The sequence below is a fragment of the Myotis daubentonii genome, chromosome 1 (assembly GCF_963259705.1).
Source record: "Myotis daubentonii chromosome 1, mMyoDau2.1, whole genome shotgun sequence".
NCBI lineage: Eukaryota > Metazoa > Chordata > Mammalia > Chiroptera > Vespertilionidae > Myotis > Myotis daubentonii.
Window position 1 is genome coordinate 10,707,756 of NC_081840.1, and position 12,860 is coordinate 10,720,615.

The 12,860-nt window shown below is 49.8% G+C and overlaps 1 protein-coding gene across 6 annotated transcripts in view; it reads left to right on the forward strand.

Moving 5' to 3' along the window:
- Positions 1-12,860, forward strand: part of FOXN3 (forkhead box N3) — a 361,722-nt gene that overhangs the window by 131,679 nt on the left and 217,183 nt on the right. For 2 of the 6 annotated variants that reach the window (XM_059688352.1, XM_059688379.1), the window contains exon 1: positions 11,748-12,107. The exons of 1 other annotated variant lie outside the window; for it this stretch is intronic. The gene's annotated coding sequence lies outside the window, so the exon portion shown is untranslated. Of the gene's footprint in view, positions 1-635; positions 660-11,746; positions 12,108-12,860 lie in introns of those variants that run through there. 3 more of the 6 variants (XM_059688370.1, XM_059688395.1, XM_059688388.1) reach the window with 3 other exon arrangements.

A 12,860-nucleotide genomic window follows, 5' to 3' on the forward strand; every position in this document is an offset into this window, starting at 1 on the left:
CAGGTTGTAGGCTCAATCTCCACTAGGGGGCGTGCAGGTGGCAGCCGCTCAATGATTCTTTCTCATCATTGATGTTTCTATCTCTCCCCATCCCTTCCTCTCTCTGAAATCAACAAAAATATATTTTTAAAAAAACAACAATACAAAAAACCATGCTAAACAGGTGAAGACCAACCAGATTGCTGTTGGTAGGTGGCAAAGCACTGTGCTATAAATATTGCAGGACTCCTCTTTCTCCGCTCAGAGGAAAAATTGCTTTGCATTTCAGACACAGAGAGAGCTGGACAAGTCTTTCCCTCGTGTGTGAGACACTGAGAGCAACGTGGAAGGTTTTCCTTAAATGGAGCCGGCGCTGGGCCCGTCTCATGTTGAAGTTAAAGCCCGCCATGCTTTATTTCTCATGTTAGGCAAGATTCCCAGGCTCAAGACCACTCACCCCCCCAACTCCTCCCACCCCTACCCCCACCCCCCTAATCTCGAGGTGTGTACTGGGCACAACTCAGCCTGAGACCTTTCTGCTTTCACTTTTGGTTACTCAGAACCTCCATCTGGCGGTTTTTGAACGTGAGTGTTTTCTGCGGCTTTTCTGTGGCTCCTTCTCAAAGTATTCAAAGCAGTTTAAAAAGACATAATGTTCAGCGATCTGACCAAGAGCGAATGTAAGTACTTACTCGGGGACTATTTTTAAGAAGAAAAAAAAAAATCTATCAGATTTGAAAGTCTTAATTCTCACTCTATCTTGGAAACAGATAAAATAAAGGTTTGAAAAACAGGGGACTTGTTCCCTACAGTCCCAATGCTTTTAGGAGTGGCAGCCGTAGCAAATAGCACAGTGTATAGAAACAGAAGCGCTAAGCTTCTTTATTTAATATTAAACAGGAAACTGCAAGTGTCGGCAGCAAATGGTGGTGGGTTTTCAACAAACCTGCTGCTGGGCTCGTCTGTGCCGACAAGCCCAACGGAGACGCTTCTCTTTTTATTCCGTTAACGCTCGTGCGTGCTCACGAAAATCTTAATGAAAACATAAGCATGGGCAGCAGGTTCTGTATTGCAAGGTTTGGAAGCAACACGTTTTCCACTGGAACCGAAAGGAAATTTGGAAGCAAATTGAAAACCTCTCCGAGAGAGGAAAATGCCTTGCACTTTTGTTTCGCCTTTGTCCGGCGCCGCCACTCAGCCGACACGTGTGTCTGAATATTCTTTCCGAAGACCTGGGCTTCCTGTTAAGGTCAGCCTTCAATTTCTAGAGAATATAATTTGCTGCTATTTTTAGAGCATCATGATTGCTCGTCATAACTAATGGAAAAGGAAAAAAAAAAAACCCTCCACAGAGAAATAAATGTGTAACAGCTGTGTCTGCTTAAACTTGATTAAAGGCAGTAAAAAAAAGTAAACAGAAGAGTGAGTGTGACAATAGACCGGGGAGAGACAAGGATCCCTCTCATTGTGAAAAGTTTTACAGACATAACTCGCTCCTCTTTGGAGGAGGCCGCCGTTGTCTGTGTTTAAAGTTTACTTTACTGTTTGTCTTGAGTGGGATCAGTGTTGTAGTGAATAATTTATAGCCAGCATGAATGAGCTCATTAGTCACCTTTTCAGACTTTAAATGAGTTTTGTGGTTGTCATTACTCGAGCCTTCTGTTCAGCCGCCGAGCAAAATGACAGTTTGGCAGTTGGCTGCCTTGTTGTGGGCAGCCTGCTCCGCTCCAGGTCTGCGTGGCTTTTGTATTTCATTGAAGGCCCCCCCCTCCCCCTTTTCTGTCCCCCTGCGGGTCCAGGGATGCTCACATTGCACAAGCCTTTTGCACCCCATGTTTAAATGAGAAGTTTTCCGGGGCTTAAAAAAAATCTTTCAGTTGCGTCTGCCGGAGAGAATAAAGTGGATGGAGTGAGCTTTTTCAGCAACTGCTGGGTATTATGCCCTTTGTTTGATATTCAACTTATTCAGAAGCAGCGAGCTGGGGAGTGTGGCTGAGCAGGCTGAACCAGGCTCTCACATGGTGGCAGGCATTTCAGACAAGGGGATGGCATTGGGGTTTGGAGGGAGAAGTCTGTGTCGGAGTGGACTTGCATTGTTACTGTCCTGAACATCCATGTAATGTGAGTGTGTGTGGATGAAGAAATTTACTCCAGCCAATCTGCCCGGCTAGATTTCCTGGCCAAAGAAAACCTACAGAGGGGTTGACAAGATGATTTTTCAGGACCCCAGGCGGCTCAGGGGTCCAGATCATTGAGAATGGCCATTCTTTCCCCCCTCTAGGTCTTCCCAGTCCAAATCAATCAGAGGCAACAAAATGTTGCAGCTGCCTGCTCACCAGGCCCTTGGAGACTTGCCTGGGAGGCTGGTAGGTGGGAAGACGAGCCTGGGCATGACACTAGCAGGTGGCATATCTTTGGAACTGATGTCATGAGGTTCATCCTTCCCTTTTAACGGGGCCTGGGCAGCCTCTGAGAGCTCTCACACATCCGCTCTCCAGGACGCAGGCATGCCCACCTTGGCCTTCGGGCAGCCTCTGCTGGCGCTCCTAGTGCATGGATGCTTGCCGGGGGCATCTCAGCCAACTGCCTGGACCCCTGTTCTGAGGGCTTTTTGACGTTTGCTGTGAGCAACAGGCACTAGCGGCTGCCTGCTGTCCCCAACGTGGGCAGCACCCCCTTCCGGGATCCATATTGTTAGACAGCTGGCCTAGCACTGTGTGAGGCATGTAGAAAAGATGCTCAATATTCCTCCGTGGAAAACATGCCAACTTAAAAAGGACGCCTGGTTGTTTGGGGGCCAAAACGTTGAAGCCAGTCAGAGTCACATGTCTGGGTACAGAGAAAGGTGGTGGTTTGCACCTACAGAAAGACAGCAGTCCACCCGGCTACTTCCTTTCCAGCCCCCACACTCTGAGGCAGGGGGCTCACGTGCACTCATGCCTGCACCTGAGTCACAGCATTAAATTTAGGCACAAGAGATGCTGGTTTTGGGAGGAGTGGGGTTTCAAGACCAAGTGTTGGTGAACGTCACTACCCAACAAAGGAAAAACCCTTCAGGTTTGGCTGCTGTAAGCAGGTGAATAAGTGGCTAATGTCCCCAAAAGAATTTGGTATGGCAGGGAAATAGGTGGGTGATATTTTAATCTATGTACTGTTTCCCAGAGAGTTCAGCAAATTGGGGGCTTTCACCTTCTTTTAAAGAGTCAGACTTAAAGAGAAGAACTGATTGTTTTTCTTTCAGATCCCTCTGAAAAAGAACGAGCAGGGAAGTCATTCCTTGGCCTGGTTAAGACTCTGGCCGCTGAGACCCATGTGACCGTGGTACTTGGTGTACTCACTGAAGGGAGGACAACAATAAAAGCTCTTACAAACTCCAGAGGAGGGAAAGGTTGATGATGCCACTTTTCTTTTGACTAATCTGAACAGTTATTAGAGACCAGATTGGGAGAGGGATGAAGGGAAGCATTTTATTTTCCCATTAAGTGATCCATATTTTTAAAAATTGATTTTTAGAGAGAGGAAGGGAGAAGGAGAGAGAGAGAGAAACATCAATGTGATAAGGAAACATGCATAGGCTGCCTCCTACAAGCCCCGTGCTAGGGATTGGGCTCACAATCTGGGCATATGCCCTGACCGGGAATTGAGCTGGCAACCTTTTGGTGCGCAGGACGATGCCCAATCGACTGAGCCACACCAGCCAGGGCAAAATCCATGTTTTTTATTACTACTGTGTCATTTGCCATGAGTAAGAGAGAAATATAAGACAGGGTCCTTGCCTCTCGAGGCACTTACAGCCTGTTTGACACCCAGTCTCTGGATGATTTATTTTTTATTAGAAAGATACACTGTACCATATTGATTATGACATAGAAGCTGAACTTTGTGTTTTGGTTTGTTTTTGCAAGCAGTACCCTTTCATTCAGTTTAAAAGTCCTCTTTTCCGTCCTCCTTCTTTATTTCCTGGTCACAGTTTTTCCTCCCTGGAGCTCCACTGCTCCTGTCCTTCATGTCCTTGAGCCCCAGGAAGTTCTCTGAGAGGCCAGATGCTCTGGATTGACCTGAACTTCCCTTGGTTGCTGCCTGGAATGCGGCTCCAAATCCAGACAGTGTGCATTCAGATCCCAGCCCCATCACTTACCAACTGTGTGCCCATGGACAGGTGGCTAAATCCCTCAGGTTCCTCACTTGAAACATGGGCATAATAATACTTACATCACACGGTTAACACAAGGCTGAAACGAATGAAGCCTTAGACTACTGACTGGCACTGCTCTTTAAGTGTCGTTAAAAACTGTTGATCTCATTCGTCACAGATCCCCTGTTTGCATATTTGCAAACTTGCTGAAATTTATTTCAACCCCCAAATCAGTGCTCGCGGCTTTCGTGGTCATGTGGACATGTGGAGAGTTACAGAAATTGAGTTGCCCAATTCATACACATTCCCGGCTGAAGCTGAGCAAAGCGATGACCTGGCTTCTTGTTTCAGCTCTCACATTGTAAATAGGTGTCCTTTTTTTTAATTTTATTTATCTTGATTGTTAAAAGTATTACAGATGTCCCCCCCCCCCGTGACCCCCTCCCTCCACCCTGCTCTCCCCCCTTCAGGAACAGGTGTCCTTTCTGTGGCCTGTTTAGTCCGTGTTTTGTGCTTTTGTTGGTGGTGTTACTGTTTACAATGGCCCCCCGTCGTAGCGCTAAAGTGTTGTTCAGGGTTCTAAGCATGCCCAGGTGGACTGCCTTGTGGGAAATACATGAGTTAGGTGAGCTTTGTTTGGGTGTGAGTTAATAGTGCTGCTGGCTGCAAGTTCAGTGTTAAAGCCTCCACATTTTATGTTAAATAAAGTGTCTTTAAATGGAAACAGAGAAAATACAGCTGTGTATTGATCAGTTCACAGGAATGTGACCGCTGCTCGGGAACCGAACCCTGTATTTCCTCTAGGAGCCATGGCTCAGTCCTTGCTAATTCATTGTTTACGGAGGCCCTAGAACACAGCTACCACGAATAACAAGACTTGGCTGGAGATGATGGAGTCCAAGAGCTCAGAGTGGTAGCCTCTTGCGGGGTAAGCTCCTGACGACAGGGAGTATCCCCGGGAAGGCAGGAGGAGCACAAATAGTTCTGGCCAGCCCTAGCTGGTTTGGCTCAATGGATAGAACGTCAGCCTGTGGACCAAAGGGTCCCAGGTTCGATTCCGGTCAAGGGCACTTACCTTGGTTGCATACTCTTCCCTGGCTTGGGCCCAGGGCCTGTGCAGGAGACAACCAATCGATGTGTTTCTCTCACATCGAATTTTCTCTCTGTCTTTTCCTCTCTCTTCCACTCTCCCTAAAAATCAATGGAAAAATAGTCTCGGGTGAGGATTAACAACAAAAAAGAAACCATTCTGGCCACGTGGAGTGCCTCAAGCTGGGCACAGACTTTCCTATCAGATTTGGAGAAAGGTAAGATGGAACCATACCTGACCTCGTATAAGCATACGTTGTTACAGAAGAGCAATCTGGAGATAGAGAGTAAATGTCCCCTCCCCTCCCCCCCAATTCTTAATTCAGGAGCATCTCCTCTCACCCTTGTACCTATAGACGAGTTTGTAGAGAACGTTTGATACTCAGAACCTATAAATCGAAAGCCTTCCTGCAACCAGACAACAGACCCCACGCGCAGGGTATAATATTGGCCATACTTAGCAATTCCCGTGTGCTCGGAGCACCAGCCTTTTCAGAAAGGGGTCATTTTGTCCCTTCAGATTGAAAAGATCACAAAATGCTTCCATTTGGTGAAAAGGCTTTGATAACATATTTATTTCCCCCCAAACTCTTACTTTGTGAAATGTTTGCAAATTGTGTCACAGGCACAGTCTTTGAGAATGTGAAAGTGATCCAAAAAAGGGAAAGCGTCACTTAAAACGGCTGGAAAATGCGACAGAAGGGGACACGGGACGCTAGGGCACGGTGGCCATGTAATAATATGCCTCTAGCCTCTTATTTCTGCGATTTCCAGGTTTTCACCCTTTTAAACAATGTCCCAGCCAACAGCCTCCTAAATACATTGTTGCGCCTTTCAGTGCATTCATTCAGCTCACGTTGAGCACAGGCTCTGGGGTAAGCGCTGTGTGCATCGCTGAATAGAACAGGCGTGTGTCCTGCTTTTGTGGAGCTTGCTGCCTCGTGGGGGCAGGCAGTCTGGTGGGGAAGTTAACTGGAATGAATTCCTAGAAGTTGGAAGTGTAGTGTCAATGGCTATGCTCATTTACGTTTTGATTCATTTTGTCAGAGGACCCTGTTGAAGAGTGGTACCGAGTCCCAGAGCTCCCGACAACCCACACCAAAGTTTGGTTCTTCTTTTTAAGTCTGTGCCCATCTGATAGACGAAATGAGCGATCATAATTGCAATTTGCATCTTTTTGTTTTTACTTAAATTGAGCATCTTTTCACGGGTGTCTTGCCATTTTTGTTTCTCCTTTTGTGGATTTGCCTTTTTATCGTTAGGGTGATCATTTTTTTCCCCTCGGTTGAGCTGTAAAGGTTATAAATTTAAAATATTCACCCTTTTCCTAGGTATGGCAACTGTTTCCTCACTTTTGGTTAACCTGGCTTAGGACTGCTGGTTCTACAGACAAATTTTAAATTGTTGGGCAGCCAAATATGTCAATAATTTTTCCTTTGATTTACTTATTTAACAAAAATAGTGCTAAGTGCCAGGGCATTTTGGTATGTATTTTATCAATATTATTTAAACTTCATCACAACCCTATGAAATGGGTATGGCTCTTAATCTCCCTCCCCTGCCCCCCTTTTTTTAAGATGAAGAAACTAGTTAGAAAGAAGTTAAGTACCTTAACTAGTTAAGTACTAATGTTACCCAGCTAGTAAGTGGCAGAGAATATGAACCTAGTCCAGGTCCTGATGCTAGCCACTATGCTACGCCGTCTCTGGCCGTTGGCGTTAGGCTCTGTGTGTATGTTTGTAGTTGCTTCGTAAATGCTCACTGAGTCTCCCCAATCCTTCAGGGCAAGTGCCACGTCCCCTCCACGCACTAACTGGGCAGGGAGTACCTAGATACTTCATAAATACATGTTGATTGAATGAATTGACTTAATCTGGATTCTGGATCATCAGCTCGCACTGTGTTTATGCTCAAAGAGGAGTTGACAGGTTCTATATTTCCCTTTTGCCTCCGGCAGGCGACTTGATAAGCACAGGTTTGGCTGGGCACCTGAGCTCGTGCACTTCACTCCACTGGTTCAGCTGTACTTTCCCTTCCCACACACCCCTCCTTCGCTCTTCAAATAAACTTCCTGGCTCTATTCCCTGCTGGAGAAATCTAATAAGCCTTTTCCCAGGCGCCACCCTTCAGGACCTGTCACGCAAACACCAGGAATGCACGAGAGGAAAACCCCGAGAGAGGAGGACCAGAAACTCCAAGTGAGGCTTGGCCGAGACGAGGCGGAGGGGCTCCCAGCTGCGGTGCTGGGTCTCTCCTGCACTGAAGAGAAGGAAGTCAGGAGCTTTTTAATCATCACAAAGTGCATTCTCATGTTATCTCAGAGAATCTTCGTCAGCCCATGATGGAGTTATCTTTGACCATCATCTCTCCCTCCCTTTCTTCTCATGTTCAGTCTTTGGACAGATCCTCTTGGTTCTTCCTTTGAATGTTCTTGTGCATTCAGTTTTTCCAGTCTCCCTGGCTAGTCTCTAATTCACTGGGTCTCAGAGTATAGGCCAGTGATGGCGAACCTTTTGAGCTCGGCGTGTCAGCATTTTGAAAAACCCTAACTTAACTCTGGTGCCGTGTCACATATAGAAATTTTTTGATATTTGCAACCATAGTAAAACAAAGACTTATATTTTTGATATTTACTTTATGTATTTAAATGCCATTTAACAAAGAAAAATCAACCAAAAAAAAATGAGTTCGCGTGTCACCTCTGACACGTGTGTCATAGATTCGCCATCACTGGTATAGTCCCTGGACCAGCAGAGGCAGCCATCTTCTGGGAGCTTGTTAGGGATGTGAATTCTCAGGGCCCAGCCCAGATTTACTGAATCAGAAACGCTGGGGTTAGGGACCAGCAAAGCTGTGTTTTAATTGCCCTACAGATAATTCTGATGCACACTCAAATCTGAGAATCTCTGCTCTCGAATGCACCCTCCTTTCTTTATTAAAACATTATAAATGTAATGGGTGCTCATGGTAGAAAAAGTTGGAAACAGGACAAGGATGAACAAAGCAGGCAAACATCTTACCCCATAATTCTACCACTTAGAGGGAACCACTGTTTTAATATTTTAGCATTTTCTCGAATTAAAAAAAAACGTTAAAAACAAATAATCTTTATTCCCTTTTGTATGGGTTCTGCAGTGCTTTCTGAGTGGTTCTGCCTGTTTTGGGTCTTTGTTTTCTCCTTTCCTCCTCCAAAATTCATCCCGGGCCCATGGTCCCTTCCTTTTTCTTTCCCATCCCCCTCCATCAAATTGACATATACTTGACACAGGACACTGTGTAAGTTTAAGGTGCATAGCCTATTGATTTGGTATGTTTATATTGCAATATGATTGCCATCATAGCTTAGCTAACTCCTTTATCATGTCACATAATTTTTTCTAGTGTTCGGAACAGTTAAGAGCTAGATATCCTCTTTCCAAAGTCATCTCCCTCCCCTCCCTAGTCCTGTTGTACCAGATGGTTCCACCATGCCCCCTGCCTCAGCTATTTGGAGGGGGTGGGCGGAAGGGATTAGTCACCTGACTCAGGCTAAGCCAATCAGATGATTTCTCTGAGAATTTGAGCTCTTGTGGAAGACTGAGGCAGTCTGAAGGTGGTGGATTCTAAAGTTAGAAGGTCCTCAGGACTTGGTAAGCGAGCAGAGGAAGCCAGCCTGCAGGGAGGAGTGTGGAGCAGCTCCGCAGAGGGAAGTAGTAAAGATACTATGGAAAGAGAGAGATGGAGACAAAAATTACCTGATGATGACTTTTCAGTCCTGTGCAGCCCAGCTGGGCTGCTTGCCCTGGGCTGACCCAAGTCTCCTCTTACGTACCTGTCTTCCCAGGCCTGCCTCAGATTCCTCCTCATATTTGAAAGTCCCTCAGGCCTTCCCACCAGCAGCAAGTGCTCTCACCGCTCATCTATTCAGTTGTTACTGCCTGGAGCAGGATGACCGGGCTTTACACTGAACCATTCCATAAATAATCATATTGGCCACATAATCAGCGATGGGGGAGGGGCTTTAATGTTCCAGGGCAGAGAAGCATGTTGGAAAAGAAGGCACACAACATGAGGGCGAGAGGAATTCCTCTCCGGGCTGGAGTCTGGGTGCTCACTCTTCATCCCATTCCCAGATGGGGCTGCAGAATGGTCCCATCCAGTCCTCAGTCAGGAAATAAGTGTTGCCCACAACGAGTTCTGGGGCACACATATAATTCTGCTGTCAAGGGTGTTTTTAAACAGTCCCACTTGTTTCTTTGAGGTTTCTAAGGGTCTAAGGCACAAGGGTACTTTTTGAAAGTTCAAGTGGGGAATTAAGGAGGTTGTTCCTAAATGAATTTGGCCCCTGCACCCTTTTGTCAGGGAGCATGTCCCCGAGCCAGGATGCTATGGAGTTACAAGGTAAAAAAGTCACACTACGCCTTCAGTAAAGGGCTGATGCCCCATTTAAGACAGACCGGCAGGCAGGCAGACATGTGTACTCTGCCCTCCAAATCAGGCCTGGCTGGTCCACACTTCAGGCCACATTTGTAATAGCAGAGAGAGAACTTAAATATGCTCGAGAATGGGAGAAACAAACAAAAAACAAAAAAACAAACACCACCCAGAAGAAGAAGGCGAGCTAATAAAAGGCAGCTTACCTCACCACACTCCACCCTCTGCTTATGGCTTCTCCTGGCCCAAGGCTTGCTCATCTTTTAAGTTTTTGTTCACCTGGGATGGCTGGTTCAGTCACTGGAGGCTAAGAGCTTGCACGGAAAGAATGACACGTGCAGTAACCTTCAGATCACATCCTCTCAGTTTGAACTCTGAGAAAGAAGGAACGTGCTGGGGTGGAAATAACATGCCACCTCTACTTAATGCAAAGAGGTTTCTAGCTATGGTGTGAGTGTGGCTGGGGGTTGGGGGGGTCTGTCCTGGCCTGTAAGGTGTGAGGACAAAGGTCTCTCCCCTTGGCTCCTTTGATGGGAGATTCAGCTCTCCACTGATATGCTGATGAGGGGTGGGACCTGCAGGAGGCTGAGCTCCTGTCCTGGCTTTGTTACCAGTTCTGACTTCAGAGATGATCTAGTTTGTTTCTCTGACCTCATACCTTTGCTTCGTGGCTCAGGGTAGGTCACATCCAGCGCTCAGTAATGAACGGGCTGGGGCTGATGAACTCTGGCTGCCCTTCGGCCTCCACCTCTGAATCATCTTGTGGTTGAGATGTGCCATGGCACTCACTGGTAAGTAAGGAGGCCTGTGGTGAGAGTCCTGGCTGAAGACTTGCCACCCACCATCTTAAGGGGAATGACTCTTAGATTGACTGGGGGTTCTTTCTTTTTTGAAATAAGAAAAGGACAATAAAAACCTTCCGACACCCTGTGGGACTTATCTCCCCCTTTGGCTAGGTTATAAAGCACTGCAAGCTGGAGAGGTTTCTGAGGGAGGTGACTGGGGCCTTCTTACTGGTGGTTCTGCAGTTTTAAGATCGCTCCCTCCCCCTCCGGTCGGGTTCAGGTCAGGGTGGCAGGAGTGACCTGGACTTCTCTTATGTGTTGCAACCTGCTGATTTGGCTGCGTGGGAGAGTTGTGCAAACATATTTTTATTTATGTCACCAGCAGGGTGTCCTGTAGGACTCTCCTCTCCAAGGCTGCTACTAGGTGTGACTTTAGCAGCCGGTGGCCATGCTTTAGGGAGGAACCTAAAGACTTGGAGTGGTTGCTGAGCCATTTGCTGGGTGCTCCTGTGAATTGTTGGGCTCTTGAGAGCTCAAAATATGAAGGAAAGGAAGCTTTTTGCTGGAGGTTTAGAAGTGGGTCGGGCGTTGAGCACAACCCACTGGAGAGGCTCTACTAGCGCGGCCTTTGGGATGGGGCTCTTGCGCTGTAATCCGTAATGGCCACCCTCCCTCCCTTGGCAGACAGGCGTCTGCACTCGACCAGGGGAGCGGCCACCTGGGCCTGAGACTGCGGTGCCTTTGTGCCTTTTTTCTCGGGGCACGAGGTGGGCGCTGGGGGAGCTCTGGGGAAGGCCCTGGGAGTCCCGCCAGGACGCCTTAGTTGGGGAGAAGTGGAATCTCTTCTCCCCCTTGCCAGCCTCGCCCGCATCGTAATTCTTTTTATTTTTACTTTCGAGCCATGTAAGGTATGCGGATGGGGTAGTAGCGTTCCGGAGACACGTAGCCAGCGGCGCAAAGCCGGCCCGCCCGCGTGGCCTGAGCCCGGGGTAGAGACGGGCCCTACGCCTTTGGCCCCACCAGCCACGCCGCCCACGGCCGGGGCTGCCCCAGGTCGTGGAACCCTGAGCCGGCCACCCATGCCCCGCGGTGCCGCGGGAGACGAATCCATGCGGCCCAGTCCGGCCTCGTTCCCGGCTGCGACCTGGGAGCGCCTAGGCGAGGGGCCGATCGCTGTGTGGGGGGAGCAGGCAGAGCTGGTCCCAGCGGGTCCGCACCCTGCGCCCCAGGCCGCCCGCGGCCCGGCCCACGTTTTCCCTCTCTCCCGCTCCCTCCGCCCCCTGCGCTCCGTCCCTCCCCTTCGCTCCCCTCCCTCCCCGCGCTTCCCCTCCTCCTGCCTGGTCATGTGTCGCCTTTTTTTGTTTGCAGTGGAAACAATTTCTCGCCGCTCGACGCGCCCCGGCCCGACGCGTCGCGGCGGAGGCGAGCGGGAGGCGGGACGGGGCGGAGAGAGCGGCGGGGCCGGCGGGAGGACGCGCTGCGCGCCGGCTGGACGCCGCAGGTCCCATGCCGCGCCGCGACCCCCGCGCCCCTGCCGCCCGCACCCGCGGCCGCCCCCCGCCGCCCGCTGCCCCGGGCTCGCCGCGCCGCGCCCGCGCGTCCTTAGCCGGGCCACCAAGCGATGCCCGCTGGGCGCCCGCGAAAGTTTGTCGGCTCCCGCTAAAGGGCAGCGGCGCCCCCGAGCCCCTGCGCCCCGCTCCGGCCAGGTGAGTTAGCTCCGCGCTCGGGCCGGCGCCAAAGCGGGATTGGGTGACTCGGGGTGGAGACGCTTGTCCAAGGCGGTCCTGGAGGCGCCCGCACCGCTCTCGGCGGGCGAGGGACTCCGCAGTTCCTGGGGGAGAGCGCGGGGCGGGAGCCAGGCCGGGTGGGGAGACGGGAGCCCCCGAGCGGGGAAGTTGCCGGTCCGAAGAGTTTCCTGCCCCGACGTGTGGGCTCTTTCCCGCTGCCTCGGTTTCCAAAAAGACGCCCAAAAGGAACAGAGTTCGTATTGTCCACGGAGGACAGGAACCCCCGCCGTTCCGGGCGGGGGGGAGAGGGTGCTGATCCAAGGGACACCCCAAGATGAGAAACAGGCTCCTAACAAAGATACCCTCCCCCACAAACTGTGCAGGCTTGGCACTGGCAGTGAGCGTCTCCCGAGACCCCCCGAGGCCCGACTCCTCCTCACCCCGGCCCTCTTTGAAACCCTCCTTGGGTCCTGGAGAAGTTGGGGGACGGCGGGCTTTTATTGATGTGTTCTTAAGGTTCGCAGCGGTGCAGCCAATAAAAGGTTTATGACATCTGACCAGCAGTGAAGGTATGCGAGCTCCCAATTGCCCTGTATGCAGGGAGAAGAGCAGTTTCCCCGTTGCTTGGCAACGCCGCTGATTGACACAGGACGCAGCCAATCGCCGCTCCCGCAGGTCCCCTTGAAATGTTTTTGACAAGTACAGTAGATGCTAGTGGAGCGCGTGCGTGTG